Consider the following 19,079-nt stretch of genomic DNA (forward strand, 5'->3'; position numbering starts at 1 on the left):
ACAAGCCGAAGGAAGTTGCTGGATTCAGGAGGTCCAAGACCGTGGCGTGTGATGAATATGTTTTAGGGTTATTTTAGATTTAGCTACTTAGCTACTAGTTTTCCTCAGAGAGACTAGGCAGGTAGGTGCTATAAGACATAAAGAAAACGCCGTAATCTGGTGGAAAGGATATACGGTAGGTTTATACTTTCTCCTCATTAATTAAGTACACTTAAACAAACATCCTTTATTTATCTTAGGATGTCTGTGTAAGTTTAATTAATGAAAATGGTTTTTGCGTAACACTTGTGTCCGTGCGTAAATCTAGCTTAACATTTCATCTAAAATTATTCGTTTGAAACTGGGTTTATTATTATTATGTATGTACTTATATTTGTTGGGAATATTAACTTCTATTTGCATTTAATTCTTGCTTTAATAAATAAATTATTATGTACCTATGTAGTGAATAGTGATAAACCTAATATACTAAACTTATACCTGAGCCATTATAGCCTATAGTGGGTAAGAGTTAAAATGTCTGCTTCCAATTAGGGAGGCCGGTGGTTCGATCCCGAGTACGTCACGTCTTTTCGGAGTTACCTATGTGCGTTTAAAGCAATGAAAAATATCACTAGCTGCTTTAACGGTGAAGGAAAACATCGTGAGGAAACCCGCATGCCTGAGAGTTCTTCATAATGTTTTTAAAGATGTGTGATATGTACCAATTCGCACTTGGCCTTGGACTATGGTCTTAAACCCTTCTCATTGCGAAAGGAGGCTCAGTAGTAAGCCGGCGCGCGATGGGTTGATCAGATACCTATTGAAGTCATCTGATACTTATATCTATACCTAGGTAGGCAGGCGTTTAAAATTGTAATAAAAGTAAGACTTTGTTTGCACTTAGGTACCTACCGTTTTGAAAATTTTTCATCTCACCAGTCGCCCGGTCGCAATAAAGTGCTATTTTTAATAATTTTTCATAAATATTTACCCGATATAGCACTCATCTGTAACTTTCATCGGCGTCAAAAAGGAAATAAATACAAACTAACTTTGATCATTAATGAAGCAAATAAAATAAATTTACAAAATTTTGGCAAGGAGACCAAATGAATCAACTCATAAATTTAAAATATTTAGCTAAGTATAATTTAAATATCAAAGAATGTTTTCTGTAAGCAGCTCGCGTTTGGTTTTCACGCATTTACATCGCCAATACCTACCTACCTATCAATCGTGCGCAATCGAAACAGTTTGTTAGTTACCTACTTACCCAAACCTAGTCGATCACTTAATTTTTATAAATACGTACCTGTCCAAGTATATATTTTATCACACTATGTAGTAGTTCATTCGTCTTCGCCTTCGTCCGCGTGGATTTGCCTAGATTTTTTTAAAATCCCGTAGAAACTCTTTGATTTTCCGAGATAGAAAGTAGCCGATATTCGTCTTCAGGATGCAAGCTATCGCTGAACCAAGTAAATGATGCCCGCGATTTCGTCTGGTGGTAGGATTTTAAAAATTTCCGTGTGAGCTCGAGCACTTTGATTCTGGAACGAAAAGTAGGGGACTATTAGTCATGATTAGCATGGCGAATATTCTTTTAGAAAAAAAAGTAGCCTATGTTCGTCTTCGGATGCAAGTTATCTCTGTATCAAAAATTAAAATCGGTTAAACAGATGGGCCGTGAAAAGGCAGCAGTGCAAAAGACAGACAGACACACTTTTGCATTTATAATATTAATATGGATTGCCAGCAAATTACTGTGTTCTCACCAAATATCAACACAATTAACGCGCAATGAACTCGCTTCCCAGAATTAATCGAGGTCAAAGAATTTGAGTGCATACGTCTCAATTAAACACACAACGCTCCTAACTCAAACAATAATCACCGCGAGCGTTAGTTCGTATATTCGTCACATTCATCTTTTTCGTGGAGTCCTATTCATGTCGGTGGGATCGGTCGGTATCGGTGTTCGTAATCGCATACCTTTTAAATTCGGACAATAGGCATTAATTTTCAAAAACGCGAGATAGGAATGTCGTCGCGCAGATTCGGGCAGGTAGAATTTTTAGCGCCTTTATGATCAGATCCTGGCGTGTCATACGCCACCCACGACTTCTAATTAAGCTGGTAGCCAACAAAGGCGCCGGGCTGACCATAACACTGTCGGATTATGCGCGAGGCGGGCGGGTGAGCGGGTCGTCGGCCGGAGGTGCCCTCGCGTGCCACAATTGCACACCGTACGCCCCCGCGCGACCCGGCACACCAAAAAGTTAGAAAAGTGTGGCACGGTGGGACGCACGATACCATCTCGGCGCCACGACCGGCCTACAGTCCACATCACGCGTTTTTGACCATTTTGCAACTGTCTGCCAAGCCCGTGCGTTTGCCGACGAAGGTGCCGACGCATTTAATTAGAAATTTACTTTTAAGGACCCTTGAATTATTGCACACCTTAGAGAATTTAAATCGTTTTGGTGCCAATACCGAGAATCGATAAATGCGGCACCAACAGTTGAGCGATCTGATTTATTTTATGGACTCTTTTGGTCGAATTGGGGGTTTGGAGTTTGGGGATCGAATGGTGCTCCGAACTCCAGTTTCGTTTTTTTATTTTTAGCGGTAAAGTACCAAATAATAATAATAAAAGATCTTGATTAGCGACCATCTACCTACACAAACTACGTTCCTCACTTAGACGTGTGAAGATTAGGTACATATTTTTGGAGAGCTCGTAGAGCCGCTAAGCTATAAGTAGCTGGTAGGAGGAACACTATAATTTATTTTTATTTAATTTTCCATTGATAACTTCTTTTTGCTTACAGTAAAAGTTAACAATCCGTGATTCCAATTAAAAACCAATATTTCATCACCAATCGATTTACGGGTGAAGAGAATCGCTCCACCTACGTGCGGTTGCCGGTTCGTTATGAACTTGAATTAAATGAATGACGCGGTTGTATGAATGGCGCGGCAAGAAGCCGCAGACACATTACTGTGTTGTGGTGTGTTGCAAATCGCAACGCAATCTGGCGCGATCATCGACCAATCGGAGCGTACTTCGAGCCTTCGAGCGTCAGCGAGCGACAAACTAGTTTGCACGTCTTCCTACAAAATATATGACCCCGATTGCCTTCCGAAGCCCCATAGCACACCACAATACAGTAATGGGTCTACTGCTGTATGAACTTGAATTAAATGAATGCCTCGGTTGTATGAATGGCGCGGCAATGAATGTGAGTCGGAAATGCGAGCTTCAGCGCTAGTCGATCGCAGCACGTGCATCCGCCACGCGTCCTGCATTACCTACTCTATAGGGTGTAAGGATATTACAGTCTGGGCTAGATTTACATAAGTACACCTACTGCTGGACATAAGTACGAGTAGCTAGCTGTCTTGAAGGGACACGCCACGGTCTTGCGCCACCTGAATCCAGCGTCTTCCTGAGACTCATTTGATGTTATCTACCACAAAGTGGAGGGGTTTGCCAATGTTACGATTACAGCGCGAGGTTGCCATTTCAGCACTTTGGGACCCCAACGCCTATCAGACCACGAACTATGTGCCTTGCTCATTGCCGCTGCAAGCCGCAACCCCTTGAACTATGTCGTTTACTTTGTTTACCGGATTTTCTCATTTCTAATTTGAACACGTAGAGAAATTGCGAGCATAGCTCTCTAAAACCTTAGGTACAAAGTACAAACGTGGAGTATTTGATATGCACCGTCCGTTTTGCCTCAAAGGAAAAGCGACTAACACGCATCACCACCATGCAACACAACAGCCTGTTTCAAATGTTAGATAGAAGCTCCAGACTTGCAACTGTGCATTATGGAGTCTATATCTCCTGAGAATACCCCGGGTGAAACGTTCATTGAGTATGTTCTAGAAGATCTGTGTGGTGTTGTGTGTTGGTGGTGTGTTTTGCTTGCTTTTCCTGCTTTTTTAGTAGTGGGGAGGCTTGCAGTGTGTATCATATTCTGCACGTTGACGTGTAGACAGATTTGGCTGTTTTGGCGGATTATAGCGAATTAAGTTTGTGGTTCCTTGTATAATCCAGCATCAGAGCAGCTTCAAAAGATGTTGACAGTTAATTATAATGCACATAAAGTGAATCGAAAATGAAAATCGTTTCACTCGGGCACAACTCGAATTTACAATAATTTTAAATAGCCTTGGAAACTACAACTAACAACTGACAATCGACACTCGTAAGCGATAAGCCTTATCAGTCAGGTGTAGAAAAGCTATTGTGATGCTGGCACAGTGCAAACAGGGATTTGTTCGTTTGAACTAGGCTTGATAACGCTTGTTATATTTAAATCTGAGGCCCTAAATCATAACATCCTACCTATTGAATATGATAATGTAGTTTATTATGTAGCAAGTAGGCGTTGTAGCTGATCAAGAAGAAGTAACGCAGTTGAACTATATTCTTTAATGCAATGAGTCCAAACCGAAATCTAAAACCGAATCCATAGTTAATTTGATTAATGAATCATTTCATTTCATCACACTGTGATAAGTCCATTTAGTCCATTAGAAAACAACTGAAGATCTTAGGAAAACTACACATTTCAATGAACAAATCTGGGATTTTTAATTATTTACAATAAAAATATTAATACTTGCAACCTGTAGCATGTGCTGCACTTTAAAATAAGAGAAACGTTAAGTGCCCAACGGAATTGCGTAGCGGAAAACTTATAATGTTTACGTTCAAGACGAACATACGATATTAGTTTACGTAATTAAGGCAAGAGCTGGGCGATCTATGAATCATTATTTCTCATCGGAATGCCGGTCCGGCGTGCCTTCAAAGTGATATTTGCATTTTATTTACTATGGAGGTATGTCGATAAATCTCTTCAGATGACTTATCAAATTACTAGAATTACTGAAATGATAATAATTAATAAAATAATTAAAGTTGGTGTCATGTAATCTTGGCTCAGTAGAAAGAACACAAAAATATTACTATAATAATTGTCTCAGAAGGTTACAATTCATATTTTTGAAAAGTCAAATTCAAAAACCCCAAACGTGGGTAGGTATGTAAACAACGATAGTCAACTACATTATATTATGTGCCATAGTAATATTATCATGTATCACTTATAAGTAGGTATGTTACCTAAGTACAAAGTGCATACATACCTACCACGGACGTACCAACGGCGCTTGTTTCAGTAGACAAATACGTTCTATATAAAAGGATACATGGTTAAGGGTCATGACATTCGTTGAAAAATTAACACAGGTGTGGCTTGTTATCATTTATTGCTTTACAAAAGCATAAATTAGCAATAAGTTATTATAATACAAGCGCGCGTCATCTGTCTGCACTGCGTGCCACAAGTCGTGACGACTCTGCACTGGTACGACAGCGAAGCGAAAAATCTTAGGTCTATGGGTACGACAGACTAAACACGCCTGTAAAGATTTCAAAGCCCTTCAATTAGAATCAATAATTCAGTTGATGATAGATATAGATGTCGTCTGGCTCTGTGAGGTACTGTCACGACATTGTTTTCATTTACTCTATGGAAAATTTATCGCTTCTTCAATGAATACTACTCAATAGCTGCCTTTGTACACACGCTATTTTACGCGTGATTCGGCTTGCGTGCGTATTTTTCAAATTAATTGTATTATAAGTATTAAAAATTAAAGTATCATAATTTGTAAATGAAAATCGTTATAAAAAATCTATAGATGTAAAAACGAAACTAGTGTTATTTTCTTTTTTACATCTATATGTAAAAATGAAACTAGTGTTACTTTCGTTTTTACATCTATAGCACTCCAAGCACCATGCTGGGACGAGACCTTGAAGTTTTCCCCACCCAAAAATCGCCCAACGTGCCTAAAGAAGTTATAATAGCCACTTAAAATTATAAAGTAGGTAAACAAATAACGTTCTATGATTTTAATCTCATGCAGATCATGTAGACAGATAAAAATAAATTCAAACACTAGAATTCAAAATTGGTTACGAATATAAATGTGAAGACTATTCATTTTATTCATTTCCGTCCAACCAGCTATTTGCCATTGCTACTCGTATGTACCTATCTAATAAACGGAAGTGTCCGCAATAAAGTAATCGGCTGCATGAATAAACTCTACATGATAGACCTTTTTACTACTAAGTACTAACATGTACCTGCCATTACCTAGGTATATTATAATATAACGTTGTTGTTTTAGTTAAATACTTTGAGTTCTTACATTTTTATAGCAGCTACCTACTTAGTAGGTACATCCTAGTGTTACTTACCTAAATTAAAAGTTTAAGTTTAAGGATTTAGTGCCACAATATCTACGAGCAAAAGTGAGCATCAACATATAGAATATAATATAACAGTAACATACAACAGATAGAGGGACGCAGTGGGGGTGGTCCTGAAACCCTAGTTAAACATCAGTGCTATTTTTTTTTCACAAACTATAAAATTAAACCGTGTTAACTTTATTCTGAAATATTTTTCACAGCGATATAAACTTATGTATCAGCTTAAGATTTGTTAAAACTTAAAAGTTGCCATTAAAAGTTGCGGTTATATTCTAAAGTCAAACATGAATGTAAAATTAATAACCTAGGTAATAATTAGGTGTATTTATTCCAGCACGCCCGCATATTATTCATGGACGAGGTCATGCATAGTCATCGTCCTTATAAAATATCATAAATTAATAATACAAATACTCAACCACTTAAAATCCCGGTTCAATAAATATTTATTCGCTTCCAGATCTCGCCAAATGGTGCACTCCAAATCACTCACAGAGCCCCTTTTGGCGCCAAATGTCAATTTTGCAGATTACCCATCGTTGGCCAGCCAACAAGTACTCCTATCTGAAGAGGTTATTGAAATATCGAACTTGTTTCGAACGTGTGAATGGCGATAATGGTCTGACGACAGAGTGTTTGCTCACGCAACTTGTAATGGATCCGAGCACTCTTCTCAATCGCTCGCCAAACGTGTTATGGATAAATGCTAGTGTGACTTTCATATCCTAACTGCTTGAGCGTTGGGCTTGCTGCACTCATCGGTAACTATGTATTGCATATTTATCAATCACTACATTCAGCCGATGCTTTGCGGCATGCGTGTGTGATACGATTTATGAGAATGTACACTCGGAGGTCCGATACAGGGATAATGCCAAACTTATCGATTTAGTATAATCGATAACAAAGGCATCCATGATAGGGTGAGAAAAAAGTAAAAATTAGTATTTGCGGAACAAGAAACACTAAGGTTTTAGCTCATTTAATTAATTATGAATAAGTAATTTACTCTTTTACTCCCGTTAAAATCAAGAATTTTTTTTTGATTTTCCGGAATTAAAAGTAAACTATGTCTCCAGGTCTTTAATTATGCAAAAAATCACGTCGATTCGTACTTGATTGCTCCGTTGCAGCTTGGTTGAAGGACAACGCTCTAAACCAAGAAACAATCACACTTTCGCATTTGTGATGTCGGTGTTGCCAACAACTTTCGTACTTAATATAAACTTAATAAAAACTATAAGATTTATTACATCAACGTAATACGAGTTGGTGCAAACGATTTTATGATGTGTATGGAGTTATAACAACCTACGCAGTAGGTATGCGTATTTGCACTTATAAACTGCATGGTAAACAAAATACTGCACAACAAAGATATTGCTGATGCGCTTCGGCTCTACGCAATTTTTTTCATAACTTGCTTCAAGAAATAGGTAATATTAGAAATAGAAATAGATTTATTTGATTCAAATAAACTTTTACAAGTACTTTTGAATCGTCAAATGCATCTACCACTGGTTAGGAATACCTTTCCTACCGAAAATAACTAGCACGGGTGGTTTCCCTTTTTAAAGATTCGATTCAAAGTCATAATAAGCAATCTATTATGCAATGTATAATAGTGATTGCAGTCCCGCGCATTGCTGGAGCGAGCTACAAGTCAAATCTTAAATCTCTTTTTGATCATTTTTATAATCTTTGAATGTGTAATATGCTTTTTTCAGGAGCTTGCTTTTAATAGATTTTTAAACTTTTAAAGGCAAGTCTAAAATTGGTTGTGGAATTTTCTTACAAATGACAATTACACTTATTTCCACCCAAAGAGGGTGATTCCATGGGATTAAAGAATTTGAATCCACGCGGGCGAAGTCGCGTCCATCATCTAGCTACTTAGATGATAAAAGCTTTTCTTACGTACAATTCTTAGAAGATAACCTTTTAGAGTTCCGTTCCAAAATGACCTGAATCCTTATGGTGCGACTTTCTCCGTCCGTCTGCCTGTCTATCTGTCACAGTCGAATTATTAAAGCTATCGACATGAAATTTGGAGTAGGTATATATAATAGTGTATCCCAATATAATTGATATCGAAAGTCATTTTTAGTTTAACTTCAGGTAGAAAATTGGAGGTTTAAAAGTAATATAACTATACCGAAAGGGGTTATCATAAAAGGACTTACCTGTACAGTGTACATTCTAAAACGGTTTTTTATTTTTATGCATAAAAGTTTTGGATTTATCATGCAAAATTTCGGAAAAATACCGTTTCCAGTCATAATTCTGAAAATCTAGAATAATTATGGTCAGTAGAAGAAGTTCATGTATATTTTTCAGGAAAATAAAATCAACGCTCTAAGTAGCACAGTTTTTTTATAACCTCTACAAACAAAGTTAGTTTTGGTGTTCGTAAAAAAAGTGATTTTACTTCTTGTACCTATATTATGTAATGTATATGTGATGAATGTATAATGGAACCTCCGTGCGCGAATCTGACTCGCACTTGGCCGGTTTTTTACTACAATCACACATCTCCCAGAAGCTACTAATTCCCGTAACCCAGAGTGAACCAGGAAACCGCTTTAACGACTTGTCGTCTCGCTGTCTACCGATCCATGCGCCATTTGCAACATATCTAGACGCATTTTTGTAGTCTGGTATCTTTGGTTTTATGTTCTTGTTGGAAGTTTGTTTAAAATGATTTAAATTAAATCTAAACACTTTTGGGTATTATAATAAAGGTAGGTTAGTACATAGAATCGTACAAAATTCGCGACTTCGTCCGCGTGGATTTAGGTTTTTAGAAATTCAGTGGAAACTTTTTGATTTGGCGGGATAAAAAGTAGCGTGTATCCGTCTCCAGTATCCAAGCTATCTTTATACGTCAAAATCGGTTGAAAGGATCGGGCGGTGAAAAGTCAGATAGAGTTAGACACACTTTCGCATTTATAATATTAAGTAACAATGATTGTGGTATGGTCTTATTTGCAAAACGTATATTTAGCACAAATCCGTGAAGCCATCCAAGATTTTCGCACATAAAGAATCTCGTCAGTACGTATAAAAGTTGCGCGACATCGTCAAACGACTCGAAAATACGATTATTTCTAAACAGGCAGTCCGGTTGTACAGTTGCAGTCCTTAAATGGTCAGGTGGCGCCAGTTTCTCTATCTTATACGCAACAACTACGCATGCCACCGCAGTGATCGATCCACCTAAGAAGACTAGAGACAAATTTATTGCAAATCTTTGTAGACTGTTTCAAAATATTTGTGCAAATATTCTTCCTCAAGCTCAGGCATTGGATCCGAACCTTTCTTTACTATCTCGCCATTTCTGATTTGATCCCGCAGAGAAACTCCAAGCTCTCTACATTGCCCGCTGACAAACTCTGAGTTTTCTTATGAGACACTAGATAGATTTACATAAACTTATTTTAAAGTAATACAATTTTAATATTATTAACGCTAAATAAATATTTTTTACTTAAAAATGATTTAGGGTGAGGCCAAACGGACGTAATTTTTTGAGTTGTAAGTCGCGTAATTTCGGTTGCGTAATTTCTGCTGCATTCAGTTTCATACAAAAGTTCAACTCATTTTGCGTCGCCGTGTGGCACGAACTGGACTTTTGTATGAAACCGAATGCAGCAGAAATTACGCGACCGAAATTACGCGACTGACAACTCACAAAATTACGCTCGTTTGGCCTCACCCTTACCATCGGGAATAGACAACTACCGATTATTTATTATTTACTAATTGGTTTTGGCGTTACGGTTGCTAATCGGTAATCTGGGAAGTTAACGATCACGATTGCTAACTGTACCTATTTCTCCATGAAGAACTGGTTGGAGTTGATGCTTTGCAAGCGAAACAAGGATATTATAATCTTTCCTCTTTAGAAAATTATTACCAGTGACCCGCACCGGCTTCGCACGGGTAACTTTACAATTTTCGTAGGGATCTCTAAAATAATATAAAATTTAGCTTATGTCACAGGAATAATGTAACTTTCTACTTGTAAAAGAATTTTCAAAATCGTTTCAATAGTTCCAGAGATTACTTCCTATAAACAAACTTAAAAACTTTGCCTCTTTATAATATTAGTATAAGTAGATTATTATTATCAGTGTTAATAGTTGATACCAGCGACTTGATCCACGTGGATTGAAAATCTCGTGACAACTTTTTGATTTTGTGGGATAAAAAGTAGCATATGTTAGTTTTTGGGATGCAAACTATCTTTGTATTTTTATAAAAAAACGGGTATCCAGTGTGGACTATTTGATTTTCCAGGATAAAAGTATCCATGTCCGTCCTTGGGATGTACGGTAAGTCTATACGTACCAAACAGCAAAATCGGTTATATGGATTGGCCGTGAAAAGATAGCAGACAGACAGACAGACACACTTTCGCATAACCTATAGTATTGTTTAGATTATGGATCTATCTTTATCATCATGATTCTTATGCTTAGTCTATCTCTAAATAACAGCCCGGAACAGTGTGAACTCTGTTTCGAAACATTTATTAACAAGCATCAAAATAGATCCTTTGGAAGTCTAAGATAAAAATATCGCGCGTCAAGCGCATGCGGCGAAAATAAAAGTGATAGGTACCTATTAAAAACTTTGGGCGTTTCGAGTGGCTCTAAATCCTCCAGACCGCGCACTGTCAAAATATTGTCAAAGTGAATTCCTCACGTCCAATATATTATACGATTTTCCACTTGGCAATAATCCTAGCGATTTATTTCGATCCCGGTGGATATTAAACCGCATACCGCATATATTTATGTAAGTATATATACATACAGGCGTCGTGTCACTCTGGTTCGGGAAGTTCGGTTGTTGAACTTTTTTCTATTAAGGCTGAAACTAGTGGTTAACTAGGCAAATGCATTCAGGTATTTGTAGTAGCGAGAGCGGCGGCTGGGTGTCTCATTGTCATCTTAGTATGTTTAGTGGTAGCGATGAGTTACACTCGACCGGAAGTTTCTGTCGCCACTAGCCAGCGCGCGCGATGGACGGACTGCGCTCGTACACCCAGTCACCCATACACACCCATACAGGATACACCCATACCACGCTGTGGTCATTTGGCAAAGCCCCGTGTCTGTGTCGACCAACGTGCAAATTGTCACGCCTAGTTTTAAACGTAGCACTTGACGCATTTTCTCATTACTGACGTCGAACGCCCCTGATTACAATGTGATATAATTAGACGGCGAATTATAATTAGTAAGCCGGCACACTATCGTTGACAATTGCCAATTACCGCAACGCGATCATAAGAGATTCTGTTGTTAAAAGTTTGTAATAAAATGTCTCGTTCTTGTTTATTACACGAAAGCAATGTAAAATCCCGTAGGAACTCTTGATTTTCCGGGATACTGTGGCATATTATGTTCGCAGTTAGCGCCCGGGATGCAAGATATGTACCCGACAGAATCCGTTAAACAGCTGTGAAAAGCTAACAAACAGACAGACGGACACACTTTTGCATTTATAATATCTATTAGTATGGATTCTCGAGATTCTATTTCAGCTTTCTCATGATATTTTTATCAAAATAAACAATTCTCTGAAAAATTAAACAAATTCAAGGTTAATTAGCTTTGATTTTAGTGCTTCAGAAATCGGAATACTAAAAGTAGTACGCAAAGCGTCTTGTAAAGTTCACAGGTAATATTGTTCCGACTGCAGTTTTCGTTTCTTTAATCCTATGTTTGTAAGGTTGTATCACGCCCACGTGGCGCCCACCTCACTAGTCATCGGTCAAATCTAAGTTTATTGCTGACCAATTTACTTATGTTTTATCTAAACAAATGCCCATTGAGTGGGAGCCGCTTTGTCGTGATGGCCTGATAATTGCCCGGTAGTTGTAAAAGCGTAAGAATGTTGTGGGTGAATAAACTGATACGAAGAAATGTCGTAGGTGATTTTTTTTCTCAATCGAAGGTATAATATAAATATCGAAGATCATTATCATCATCATCATCACCAAGAGACGATAGATGCCCACTGCTGGACATAGGTCTCTTGTAGGGATTTGCACATTCCACGGTCTTCCACCGCCTGAATCCAGCGGTTCCCCGCGACTTGTCTATTTATTGGGGAGTCTGCCACCACCTTTTCCAGTGCAATGTCGCCATTTTAGCACCTTAGTTACTTATATCAGTTTTTGGAACTATGTGCCCTGCCCATTGCCACTTCACCTTCACATCCCGTTCAACCTTTGATGTCGATAACACTGAACTATGTAAGAGTATGTCGGTATTAGGTAAGTCTGGTTCTTCCACGTATGTTTTCATTGCTGATTTGATTACGTAGCAAGATATTGTTACATTTCCAATCAGAACTAAATCAAAGAGTTTGCCGGACACTAACAAAGAGAAAAATCCTATTCTCTTCAATTAAGCACACCTTACATCAGAAAAATCATTTATAAAGTCGCCTCAAAGATATAGGTACTTGTGGATATAATTCAGTGACAGGAATTTAGGTTAAATCTGCTATAAACTCCTTATCTTTATAAATTACAACTAGGTAGGTACCTACTAACATCATCTATGAAATTTTCACTTTTATGATTTTCATCCGGCCCTATTTCATACGATGCTACTTGCTCTTATCACTATATCTACATGAAAATTAGCAAAGGTTTCAGACAGATGGCTGTAAATCTATTTGTTCAGCAATTATCTCGGTGTCTGTTTTTAAATAAACTAGATTTTGTTTCAGTTTTTATAGAACAGTTCAATCGGAACAACGGGCTAGTAAAATAATTACTTATCACAATCAAGTCCAATTTTGGCTTTGAACTATAAAGAGATTTAAGTATTCTGAGCCTTCTTAATTGTAACAGCTTTTTGCGGGATCAAAATCTGCTAACTGCACTTGGTGTTTTTGCAACGAAACCGAGGCGTGAGAAACTGTAACTTTTAAAGTAAGTTGCTGCTAACTATGCGTTGCTGTAAATCTGGCATAATATGGGAGATATGGATAGACAAACGCTGAGATTTGACAGTTCCCTATAGGCAGATTTAGGTACTACCTGTTCACCTTTAGTGACGTGTTATTAACGTGAAAAGTTACACTTCAGTTCACTTTCCCACAGTTAACAATTTACATTCATCATTATCATCGTCAACTGATAGATGTCCACTGCTGGACATAGGGGTCTTATTGGGAGTTCGGCACGCCCGCGCCACGATCTTGCACCACTGTTATCCAGCGGCTGCCTGCGATTCGTTTGATGCTGTCCATTCAACTAGTGGGTGTCTGCCCATGTTGCGCTTTCCTGTGCGAAGTTGTTATTCTAACGCATTGGGGTCCCATCGTCTATCGGTTTTTTGAACTTTGTGCCCTGCCCATTGTCACTCAGAAGTGAGCCGTTTACTTCAGAGTGACAACGGGACTTCGCAACCCGTTGAGCAACGTCGATCACTCCGGTTCCCTACAGATCTCCTCATTTAACACTAACTCTACCTGCTGAACGAATTTTGTAGCAAACAGGTAGGTAAGTACTATCAAAGTGTCACTATCTCATAGCCAGTGAGCTTCAAAAGGCGACCTTATAAATATGGCTGTTTAATTATTTTCCCCAACGTTGTTTCTGAGGATAATTACCAGACATTAATTGGTTTTAACTGAATCGGTTTCGTACAAATTACGCAAGAGGTGACATACCACCCACGTTATCGACGGCATCTTTGCAACGTACTGAGCTCTACTAATACAAGTGCGCTGGACTTGCGATTGCCGACCTGTTTTCGAAGCAAGTTGCTGATCGAATCCGGAAAACCTGCACCAATAAATAATTATTAAAATCGATATTGTTATAATTGGCTGGATATATTGTATTCTTGTTGCAACAATGCATTGTAGTGAAGACAATTGTGAGCAACATCAAACAATCAGAGGTGATTGCAATTGTCCATACTCTAGCTGTCATTTTACCGTAATCGAGCGCCTGATTTTCCTATATTGGCACTGATAGTAGCAGTGAGTGTCAAGTGAGTAAACTCCGAACTAAAATATTTTAAAATTTAGAATTCTTTATTGCACACATAAACGTGTTATATACAGAAAACAGAGAAGAAACTATACATGAGAGTGCAAAGGCGGCTTTATTGCTTATATTGCAATAAGCAATTGAATTGAGTGAAAGAATTAAATGACCAGAGCGCGGGATGGTACACAAAGAAAAATTAATAAACTTATAAGTAAAAATATGTTAGTCATGGGACATCTATCACAATGACCATTTGACATAAAGTGACAATTTTAAATACCGGTAGGTTCGATGGTGCCCACCGAATTGGCACAAAAAGTAACTGTCATTTTGTATGGCACACCATTTCCAGCGTGTATATTATGTCCATGTCAGTGTTGTAACGTAACTACTGCGGGGCTGACTTACTTGTTAATTTGGTCGTAACACGCAATAAATATAGTAGATATTTTTTTAAATATAATGTGTGATTATGCAATTTTGACGACCTCCCTGGGCGCAGTGGTGAGTGCTGTGGTGTGTGTGCGTAATAAATGGGAGGTACCGGGTTTGATTCGCGGCAGAGTCAATTTTGTAATTTCTGATTCTCTGGTCTGGTCGGGTGCAAGGTTTTAGCTGTGGCTACTTACCCCCTACCGGCAAAATCGTGCCACCAAGCCATTTAGCGTTCCGGTACGGGTATGGGTTTTACGAAATTACAGTGAGGAGAAGCAGTTTTAGATCCCTTGAAATAACGCTTGATTTAACAAGATAACAGAAGACTCAGTCATCTATTGATACTTGCTTAATAGTATGAATGAGTTAGATTATAATAGAGCAGCAGATTTCATACCATATTTCAACCAATTTTTGTTTTATTCTTTTATTTATATGCAAAACTTGCAGTTTATTACATGAAGATGATAGATAAGCTAATGAAAAGACTTCACAGGTAGTTACATAAGAAAGAAAAAGCTTTGTCGAGAAAAAGTTGTCATTTTTCCCATTTCAAATAATAATACAAATTAGTATATTATAGTATTGAGATAAATAGTTTTACACCGAAGCACCAATATGTGGCCGTACGGTATGATATTGGAAAATGGGGCAGTTTATTATAAGCCAAGACAACATCATGTTGTAGAATCGAAATATTACGGTAGGCACGACAATCTGCCAGCATTCCTTAATTTATTATACCATGCAACCCTATGGCATGCAGTAATGTCGCACTATGTTGCTATGGCATAAATGAAGCTTTATAAATATTTTAAATTAAACGAACTTATTTGTTTTATGTCTTTTTATAGTACTAAATAAGCGAGTGGCGTCATATATTCATTAACAGATAGAGTAAAAGCAGGTCCAGTGCCAATTTACTGAATGAGAAGAAACACGACTTCTGAGCTTGTATTGCACGTGTTAGGCTGAGCAGGTTTTGCTGAACATTGTTGCTCTAGTCATTATGTTAACTCTGTGTTTGTGGGTCATAGTTACTTGGTAACTGATAACAAAATAGTGCGATCGCGATAAAAGCGTAAACAACGCGTGAGTCCATTAAAAAATAATTTAATTCTGTTAACTGTAACCGTTCAGTGTGAGAAACAAAATTGTTAATTTCAACAGTCAACCTTGATTTAAAGTTAATTTAAATGGAACTTTGAAAAATAATGGAGACAGTTATAAAACTTTACAAATGTATAATATATACATATTACATAATTATGTATAAATATAAACTTTTTGAAAGTGTAGATGATTTTTAACCAACTTTCAAAAAGGAGGTAGTTCTTATTAATTAGCCTTATAATTTAGCCCGTTTTTATCATGTAGATTTCTATTTGGAATGGACTAATCTGATATTAAATATACCTACTCCGAGCCACCATGGCATCTAGACATAATATATAAAAAAAAGCTTTCTGAAAATCTGAAAATTCTAGAAGAAATAGAAAACTATTCGTCGAAAGTTATAATAACGCCGAAGTTCCAATAAAAGTGAGTAAAATTCTCGACTGCTGCACTTGCTCGGGAGATGATCAATAAACGTACTTACATATTTTTATTATTTAATACTTTCAGATAAATCATTTAGCTCGGCATGTCGACGATGAATCTTATCGTAGGCTCTTGGCTCAGGATGCCTTTGGTGTGAACTGAGAACGCGTGGAACTGCGCGCAGCGGCTAACTTTTGTCAGTGTTAAGAACACCACATAAATAAATGCAATTATTGGTCTTTATATTATAATCAGTGATTGTTTTATGAGTGCATTTTTTCTATGTGGAAATTGCTTGATGTTAGTACCTATTATTATCAGAGTGAACTGGAGCGAGGGAACTCTCGGTTTGATCCTGAATCGACGATTATGTCAAATATATGTATACTATGTGTGTGTGTGAGTATGTTTGTTACTCCTTCACGCAAAAACTACTATACGGAATGGAGTTAGATAATATCCTGGATTAGCACAAAGGCTATTTTTTATCCCGGAAAATCAAAGAGTTCCCATGGGATTTCGAAAGACCTAAATCCACGCGGTTGAAGTCGCGGGCATCGGCTAGTGATTCATATATGGTCTCGGTCCGCATGGATTTAGGTTTTTAAAAATTTCGTGGGAACTCTTTGATATTCCAGAACCTAAGTAGCCTGTGTCCTCCCCCGAGATGCAAGCTCTGTACGAAATTTAACCAAAATTGGTTAAACGGATGAGCCGTAAAAACTGGCAGGCAGACAGATATACATAGAGAGAGAGAAAGACAGACAGACAAATACACCTTCGCATTTATAATATTAGTAGGTATGGATAATATCAGTATAGGTTTGTGGATTCTGTAGTTTTTGAAGGTGCTTTTTGGCATCATCTCTGTGGTTGGTTATGTTTTACATAGTCGAGACAGTCCTTCGAATGGTTGAGAGATGGTGAAGCTAGCCGACGTGCGCAGTGCAGACGCATCGCCAGCGGCGGTGGCCCGCGTATATTTTTATTTGCCGATATCGCTGATCGGCGCCTGCTCCATTAGTCATGTGACAGTATCGACACAACATCGGCCCTCTTGGCCCTCTTTTAATTCCATCGATGCCAGACCAAACCTGCAGTATGCAAATTTACACGAACAGAACAACTGATGAATGATATACTGACGCGCCAGAGTATGTTCACGCGATTCCCTCTGATGTATCGCGCTAATGGCGGCGCGAATATTCAACGATTGGATAGATTGCTGTTAAACCCCTTTTAAACATTGGCCCAACGCGTTTGGCGAATACACTCGGCGAACATTGGATAAGGCCGCTAAACTTATTTTATGGCGCATGTGGCCAGCGGATCTTGTCCAAAGGATCTTGGCGCAAATAGCAGTGTTCACAATGTCATGATGGCTGGCATTAGCTGTGGCATTAGCGAAACGCGCGCTGGCTAGACAATCGTAAAACAGATTCTTTAGAGAACCTACATCATTGTATTTTAAAAGGACTACAGTCTGTATATTTAATTTTTGATTTTATACCTAAGTATAGTTAGTATAGTTATAGGTTAGGTGGATATGTCAGTATTTTTTTTTTTATTTCAAGTGCAATTTATCTCATTAAGTTTTATAAATAAAATAAAAGCAACCTTAGACTGTTCTGTGCTCTTATGAAAACCGTAAATTATAATCTACATAAAAGTGACCTAAATTTCCCACGTATTTGAACTAGCGGTGATGGTTTCGGTAAAATTAAAAATGCAATGAGCGTCTTACTGTTCTCGTAGCAGCGCGCCGAGGCTCTCACGATCTGACCAGAAACCTAAAAGATTTTAATTAATTACCTACTACCGTGTATTTAGGTACGCAGGGTTATGGGAATGCAAATTACCGTAATATTTTTGTAAGTAATGATTCACGAGGAAAACTTAACCTTTCATCATTCATGATCAATCCATCGTTGGCTCACTACTAATGAGAAGGGTTTGGCCATAGTTCACCACGCTGGCCAATTGTGAATTTGCAGATTTCACACATCTTTGAGAACATGATGGAAAACTCTCAGGCATGCAGGTTTGTCTCCTCGCGATGTTTTTCTTCACTGTGAAAGCAAGTGATCACATAACTCCAAAAAGTTAGAAGTGCGTGTCTTGGATCGAACCCCTGACTTTCCGAATAGGAAGCGGACGTCTTACCCACTACGCCATCACGGCTTCATCTCTAGGAATCAATGCTCGGTTTAAGAGTTTGAACTATGAGGGTACTATCGTTCGCAGGGGATTATGCGTGTCAATATCTCACTTACGTAATATTTGAGTATCAAACAGCGTTGTGCACAGGAATAGTGTGCGTCGGCGTCTGCGCAAGGGTCAATGCGCCGGCGCCGACTGACTCACCATGAGACATATGTACCTACGCTATCACAATATTACTTTCTTATAAGGTTGTCGCGTTTAAATAATGCATGTAATGTAACTGGTCGCAATTTGTGCGTCGAGGGCGTTCAAGAGGGGTCGGCCGTTCTTAAGTGCGTGCATCGCGAATGATTTCGCCGACTGTGATGGCTGGAGTATTTGTTTATAGCTAATGAAAGCTTGTTTGGTGATGTCTTCGGATCAACGGGATGATTGTTTCTCCTTCCGGTACGTAGCCTCCATTTCAATAGCAAACGAGTCCATCGGTCATCTGTGGTCCTACAGACATGCCCTGCCCATCTCCATTTCGACCTGGACAGTTTCCAAACGATAACAAAATCACCAAGCTTGCGGAGAAAAATTGGAGAAAGCTCGCCCAACACAGGGAAGAATGGCGTGCACGTGAGGAGGCCTAAG

At 38.3% G+C, this 19,079-nt stretch overlaps 1 protein-coding gene across 2 annotated transcripts in view; it reads left to right on the plus strand.

The window, feature by feature from the left end:
• LOC123872448 (dorsal-ventral patterning protein Sog) overlaps window positions 1-19,079 on the plus strand; it is a 136,749-nt gene that overhangs the window by 12,598 nt on the left and 105,072 nt on the right. The gene's annotated exons all lie outside the window — the stretch shown is intronic.

This window comes from Maniola jurtina, chromosome 15 (assembly GCF_905333055.1).
Source record: "Maniola jurtina chromosome 15, ilManJurt1.1, whole genome shotgun sequence".
NCBI classification, from domain to species: domain Eukaryota; kingdom Metazoa; phylum Arthropoda; class Insecta; order Lepidoptera; family Nymphalidae; genus Maniola; species Maniola jurtina.